Here is an 8,369-nt window from a genome sequence, read left to right on the forward strand (position 1 = left end):
TGATCATATCATTGGCGGACTAAAAAAAAACCTTTTTGTATGCGCCATCTCGTAAGCAAAACCAAAACGGTCTTACATGTGAAATAGTTGTGTGACTCATCGAAAGGTTAAGTTGTTAGGCTAGATATATTCCAACATACTCCCTCTATTCAGTATTGCATCAATTTTTATAAATGTCAAATGTATGATTGGCTAAGATTATGGAAGAAAATATTAACATCTGTAATATAAAATAAATAATAAATAAATATATATTTTATGATGGATACAATGATGTAAATTTGTAAGTACGCTTCTTACAAAAATAAAAACCGTGCCTCTCGTTGAAGCAAAACTGTTCTGCATAAATTGGCAAGCACGCTTGTTACGAACATGAACATCTACCAAAAAAACAAAAAATTTAAATTTTATTTCTTGTTAGTTTTTAGTTTACTGTTCACCATGGAGCATACGCTCCCTAGAGCCAAAACTCCGCGTGCATTAACAAGATTATTTTTCTAGCGCTGTTGTCAGGGTGTATAGCTCTATTTATGAGTCTATTAAGAGCTTATTTGATTGCTGAATTTATTATCCATATGGTAGACATCCAAGATCGTAAACGAGAGTGACGATAGAGCGGACGAGCTCGCTTGCTCCTGCTAGGTGGACCAATAGAACAGCGTGATGTTGGAGCTGGCATTCAATGGTTTCGGAAAAAGGGTGAGTTTGCGCAGGGAAAAGGCAGGCAAGTGGGCCGGACGGGGCCTGTATGATGAAACAATGACGTAGGTGGGTGCAGTAACGGAGAGCTAACGATGTTCCATCGCTACAGGATGAAGCACACCTTTTTTTTAGTTCGGATGCAACACTTCCTGTGTAAAACTGGTTATTTTTGAGCGAACGCACTTCCTCTAAAACCAAAAAAAGTTTGTTTTAAGGAAAACTGAAAAAGTTAGCAACACACTTCACAAAAATGCTAGTGGAGGGAACGCTCTATTATCAATTTTCTTTTTGTTTTTTCTATTATGTTGGATAAATTGCATGTACTACTAAATATAAATAGTGGACGTACGTTAAAGAAATCTATTTTTATGTGTGTAAATATCTTGTATTGCCAAACATTGTATCGAAAGCCGTCAGGCCAAAAGAGCTCATCAGCTCTGGACATTCATAAGTTATGACGGCTTTCGTGTAGACGTTCAGTTTCGAGCACCGACCGAACAGTCTTATATCTTGTATTACCAAACATTAGTTGCTCTCATCCTACCATTTTTCAAAAAAAATAAAATCAAAAACAGTTGTGGGTGTTTACAATATGTAGGAATTGCAAGTTAAAATATGAAATACACATGTAGAAACAAAAACGCCAAATCCGAATGTGAACAGTGACACACTTCCTCTGAAAAAGGAAAAGGCTGGAAACGCACTATGTAAACAAGTGGGAGCGAAGCAAATGCTCTGTTACTATTTTTCATTTGCATTTCTATCTCTCTTTTTTTACATTTTTTGGTTTTCTTTCATATTTTTGTGTTGTTCATGCACGTAAAAAAAATGGTCATGGGTATAAAAATGTTCATGTTTATTAAAATATTTCTCGTATATTACAATTTGGCCATATTATGTTTAAAAATGTGCATCGTGTTTTCACAAAATTTCATCGTTCAAATAAAAAATCAAGCATAAAATTATTCATAGTGTATTTAAAAATATTCATCATGCAATTAAAAATGTCATTATGTGTTAACACTTTTTATACTTACATGAACATTTTTTTTAAGAGTCAACATTTTTTAAAGTGTTCATCACACAGTAGACAAACTTTCGTCGTGTGTTTGGTAATGTTCATTGTCTAATTTCAAAAATAATTACCGTCCATTGAAAAGTGCTCATTATAATGAAAAATTGTTCATCTTGTAATCACAAGTCACAATGTCTGTCATGTACTTTTTTAAACACCGTGTGTTCAAAAAATATTGATCGTGCATTTCAAGAAAACATGTTGATTGTGTATTAAAAATGTTCGTCAAATATATTAAACATTGATCGCCGTGTCATAAAAAGTGCTCATGCATGTATCATAAAATGTATGTATTTTCTTCACATGGAACATATTTATTGGGATTACGGTACCGACTTTCAGGATATATTATGTATTCAACATTTGAATCCAAGCTAGGGGCAGTAAAGCAGACCGGAGGAACTCAAGTCCTGGACCAAGTGTACACTATCACACCCTGCCGTTACGGCAATGTCTCACTCCGTCAGCCCATTAGAGTACACGCACGGTTCCCTGTGTATAAATGCCCTGCCATTGCCACGAGACGTTGTGCCATTGATCCACATAGCAGGACCAGGCCGTCCACGCCAAGGAGTTTTTGGATCGTAAACCCAACATTGTGCCATCCACTACAAGAAAAGGCACAACCTTGTTCGGAATCAGAATGATCGATTACTATTGACGATGGTTACAGGACGCTTATATATCTCCTGGAGAGACACGACGATCCAGAGGAGGCATCGGTTCCAGAGAGATGCGTCGGTTGCCGGGACATATGCGTCCGCGCGATGCAACTGCTTGGCCGTTGGGCAAGGGGAGATTTTCCTTTTACAGAATTAATTTCAACATTCCCCCTAATCTACGCTTGACCATGTAGAGTCATCTTCACGATTGTCCGGGAAGTTCTATCATCTCAAAAGATTCTCTTTCAAAAGTTCTTCATAAAATCTTTGATGAGATCTTGAAACATATACTCACAAAAAAAGATAGGATAATATGATGTCATTAAAATAAGGATATCTCAAGGAGAGACTCCCCCTGACACCTGCAAGTCCCTAAGTCTTCGCATACCAATTCCATGAACACATTTCTGGAATGTAGAATTTGGTAGAGACTTGGTAAATAAATCAGCAAGATTGTCGCATGATTTGACTTGCAGAATGCCTATTTCCCCGCTTTTTTGAAGATTATGGGGGAAAAACGTTTAGGAGAAATATGCTTGGTGATATTACTCTTGATGTATCCTGTTTGCATCTGCGCAACATAGGCCGCATTATCCTCATAGATAATGGTAGGTGATTCTATCAAACCAATTCCACATGACTGTTGTATGTGGTTTATCATTCTGCGAAGCCATACACATTCACATGTTGCTTCAAATAATGAAATTATTTCAGAATGATTGGTAGATGTTGCCACCATAATTTGCTTCGAAGACTTCCATGATATAGCAGTGCCACCATGTAGGAACACGAAGCCTGTCTGTGATCTGGCATTATGGGGATCAGACAAAGAGCCAGCATCTGCATATCCAATCATATCAGAGTCCTGATTTTTCCGGAATTGGAGAAATAGGCCAAGATCCTTTGTGCCTTGGAGATATCGGAAGATATTCTTCACTCCAGACCAATGACGTTTGGTGGGAGCTGCGCTATGTCTAGCAAGTAGATTCACTGTAAATGCAATATCAGGTCTTGTGCAATTTGCAAGATACATAAGCGCTCCAACGACACTGAGGTATGGAACTTCAGATCCCAACACCTCTTCTCCATCATCCCTTGGCCTGAACGGATCTTTCTCCACGTCTAGAGATCGAACCACCATGGGAGTTTTAGATGGATAGGATTTGTCCATATTGAATTTCTCCAATATTTTCTGGATATAGGCACATTGGTGTACCATGATTCCTGGGGGAAGGTGCTCAAGTTGAATGCCTAAGCAAAATTTGGTTTTACCCAAATCCTTCATCTCAAATTCCATCTTTAGGTGATTGCGAGCTTCATCAATGTCTGGTGTGCTGCCGATGATGTTGAGATCATCAACATACACATAAATGATGCAAAATCCTGTAGAGGACTTCTTGATGAATACACATGGGCAATCAACACTATTGAAGTAACCTTTCCGAAGAAGGAACTCACTCAGTCGGTTGTACCACATCCGCCCCGACTGTCTTACGCCATATAATGACTTATTCAGCTTTACACAATACATGTAGCATTTTGCATTTTTATTCGGGACAGAGATTCCATCAGGAACCTTCATATATATGTCCGAATCTAGTGACCCGTAAAGATATGCGGTCATGCCATCCATCAACCGCATAGATAGATGATTTTGCACTGCCAAGGATATAAGATATCGAAAAGTGGTTGCACTTATTACTGGAGAATATGTTTCAGTGAAATCAATACCGGGTTTCTTCGTGAAACCTTGTGTTATGAGCCTTGCTTTATATCTCACCACCTCATTGTTCTCATTCCGTTCCCGGAGAAAAACCCATTTGAATCCCACAGGGAAAACACTGGGAGGTGTCAGTATTGCTTCAATGAATACCTTTCTTTTGTTAAGCGAGGCAATTTCTGCTTGGATTGCATCCTTCCATTTAGGGCAGTCGAAGCGCTTTTGGCACTCAACGATAGACCTTGGATCATGATCAGTGAGAAGGGTATCTGCAATCTTTTCAGCAAAATATATGTCGACAGTCGTAGTCTTACGGTCAAATGATTCTCCAGAATCAACATAGTTGATGGAAATTTCCTGCACCCCTAGTGACTCTTTGTGATTTCCCAATACGATCGAGTCTGGGTGTTCCGATGTCCCAGTCAGTTTGTGCACACTGGAACTGGGTTGTGGAGGTTGTCCTTCCATTGGGTGTATACTACCCATCAGGTGTTTGTCAATGTTGAGTTGACATGCATTTACTGACTCCAAGGTTTTTCTCCTCAATTTCCTTTGCTGCTTTCTAGAAGCATGCTCCAAGTCAGAGGCCGTACTACTCCCCCTCTTTTTGGGAATAGGGAGCTGAGTGGTTTTTATTGGTACCTCCACTCTTTCTGGCGCGTTTCTGTCCGGATTTAAGGATTTTGTAACACCTTTCAGATCAGTAAATGAATCTGGCTGATTATTTGTAGGAGTTGCAAATTAATGATCTTCTGAACTTGAAGTTCGGTCTCATGGGTACATGGATCAGAGGATGAAAAGGCATGAGCATTCCAATCAATTTCCGGGCATTCTTTCTGGTACTTGAAATCTCCCCCTAATGCCGGAAAATTTTCCTCATTAAATATGCAATCAGCGTGACAGGCTGTGAACAGATCCCCAGTCAGGGGTTCCAGGTACTTGATAATCGATGGTGATTTGTACCCCACATAGATCCCCAACTTCCTGTGTGGGCCCATAGATGTACGCTGTGGTGGTGAGATCGGGATGTATGCAGCATATCCAAACTTACGCAGATGGGAAATGCTAGGAGGATTTCCATGTACCAATTCCAGAGGGGAAGAACTGTGATATGCAGTTGGACTCAATTGTATCAAGTTAGCAGCGTGTAAAACAGCATGACCCCAACAAGAGGTTGGCAAGTTGCAATTCGTCAACAAAGGTCTTGCAATGACTTTGATCCTCTTAATCAATGCTTCATCCAAACCGTTTTGTGTATGGACATATGGAACAGAGTACTGAACTTCAATCCCCAAAGCCATGCAATAATCATTGAAAGCACGTGAGGAGAATTCTGCAGCATTGTCCATTCGAATTGACTTAATTCAACTTTCAGGATAATGGGCTTGCAACTTAATGACTTGCCTCCTTAGCTTGGCAAATGCATGGTTTCGTGTGGATAGAAGACACACATGTGACCATCGTGTAGATGCGTCAATCAGAACCATGAAATATCGGAAAGGTCCAGATAATGGCTGAATGGGACCACAAATGTCTCCTTGAATACGTTCAAGGAACCGAAGTAGTTCAGCTTGTATTTTGAGGTGTGATGGCCTCAAAATTAGCTTTCCCGTGGCACAAGATGTGCACACAAAAATCAGAAGATTGAGGAAATTTTGACTCAAGCAAATTATGACCAATGGAATTGCTAGTAATTTTTCTCATCATCCCTATCTCGGGATGGCCTAGGCGATCATGCCAGGTTTGGAATGCGTTAACATTCTAAAAAATTACTTTGTATGCAACATGTTCTACGTGTTTGATGTACGTATAGTACAAACCAGACGATAGAGAAGGAATTTTCTCATGTACCTTTTTGCCATATTTGTGATCTTTGGTAAAGAGTAGATACTCCTTTTTGTTGTCTTCATGGGTTTCAATGTGAAAACCATTTTTACGGATATCTCGATAACTGATCAGTGTACGTGAAGAATCGGGATACAATAAAGCATCCTCAATTGTCACTTGTGTACCACTTGGGAGGGTGAATATGGCACGTCCAGTACCAACAATCACTGTATCGTGTCCAGCGATAGTTAGAATATCACCATTCATCTTTTTCAGAGTTTAGAAATATTTCATCTCCCTCAGTATGGAGTTTGTGGTACCACTGTCCACAAGGCATAATTCCTCTTCCATCGGATTGTCCCCGTAGAAAACTATATAAAACAAAGAATTTTCAATAAGAAAACCTCATAGTAATATATAGAATACAATCTTTATTATATCAAATGTGCTGATACAATACAATATAAAGACAACAACAAACTTATGTTCTTATTACAATCATCACAAATGGACATAATTAAGTAGATCATTAAGGAGATTGAGGGACTAGTCGAAGTCGCCAAACACGTTGTTTGCGATGTACTCAATCAATGTGTTCTCCATTTTAGCAGTATCCTCAGGAAGATAAGGAATCACGGCGTTGCTCGGTCCAGAAGGAACATTGTCCTAACCACCAGCTCCTTTTGCGCTATCCGGATGAAGGTTGAAGTTGGCTTCAAACCTTTTCCCTTGAGGTTCTTTGCGTCCCTGAGATTGCTGGTACAGCATAACCAGATGCTTGGGCATTGTGCACTTTTCAGTAGAATGCATGTAGCATCCACACCTGCTCCAAAGCTTAGATTTATCAACCCTGGGCTTTGAAGTGCCTTTTCCCATTCCTGGGTATCTAGGTCTCCTGTTCCCATTGCGCTTTCGCTTATGCTCGAAATTGGAATATTTACCCCAAAAGGTACCATTAAACTTCTGTCTATTTGCAACATTCAGATGGACTTCAGGTAAAGGTTGTGCCCCAACTGGGCGCTGAGAGCCGTTCTTAGCGAGTAGCTCATCATGCTTTTCAGCCTGAAGTAACATGTGAATAAGCTTGGGATAGACAGTGTAATTTCGAGCACGGTATTGCTGTTGGAGGATTCTATCTGAAGGGAGCATAGTAGACAAAGTTTTCTCTATCTTCTCCCCCTCAGTAGGTTCCTTCTCACAAAAGCGCAGTTTGGAACATATCTTATGAACAACATGATTGTACTCACCGATGGACTTGAAATCCTGAAGACGAAGATGAGTCCAATCATGGAGTCCTTCTGGCCGGACTACTGCCTTCTGCTGTTCATACCTCGTTTTGAGGGCCAGAAACAGAGTACTAGGAGATTCCTCCTGTAAATACTCAGACTTGAGATCTGGGTGAATATGATGCCTTATGATGAATAAAGCAGCATAGTTCTGTTGTTCTGTCAGGGGCGTGGCTCAGCCAGGAGAGGAGTCTCCGGGGGTTGTATTGCACGCGCTATCCCACGGGACGCAAGACTGATCTTGATGTCCATAGCCCATGTAGGGTAATTGTGGCCATTGAGGGCAAGCTCCTCAAACTCTTTGGCAGTCATCTTCGCCTACATGGGAAACCAGAGATAATTAATTTACGGGTGGTAAATTAAAAACCATCATGGTTCTGTAATAAGAATGCAAAAATTTGATATTCAAGTGTAAACTTGAAAAATTCTCAACCACAATTGTGTGAACATAACACTTTGAAGATCACTTAGATCTCACAGTAATATGCTACATCGCCATTACCTTGTGTATGCTACAATTCAGATATAAGGAATACACGTTGGAGGTAGACCTCACAGTAAGAGAGGATAGTCTGCAAATGTGCATTAGATCATAACTCATTACTTTGTGATTCCAAATAAGATGAGGGAGAAATATTCAAAAATTTGCAAGTTTGATATGCGAGAGAAGATCTCAATCGCAAAAACATGTTCAATAAAAATGAGATGTGGTAAACACATGGAACATGTCATTCTTCCCAGATTAAATCCGGTACTTTATTTATATTATCAATCCATTACATAATATAAACACACTAATAATTACACAAGTCCTAGTGAGATGTAATCTAGAACTGGACTAGTATGTAAGTAGCAGTCAAACTAGGTACTAAACAGTACTAAACAGAGTCTAAAACTGCACCATATACAATAATTAGTACTAGACTAATAAAAACACAAAAAAATGAACTCCTCGGCCAACAGGAGGCAGACGGAGGACCCGCAGGTGCCTGGGCCTGCACGGCCTTTGGCCGGCCCAACCGCGAGGGCAGTTACGGATACGGGTCGGATATCCGACGCCCGCACCACCACTCGATCCCCTCCTCTGACACGGCGCT

Source organism: Triticum aestivum, chromosome 5B (assembly GCF_018294505.1).
Source record: "Triticum aestivum cultivar Chinese Spring chromosome 5B, IWGSC CS RefSeq v2.1, whole genome shotgun sequence".
NCBI classification, from domain to species: domain Eukaryota; kingdom Viridiplantae; phylum Streptophyta; class Magnoliopsida; order Poales; family Poaceae; genus Triticum; species Triticum aestivum.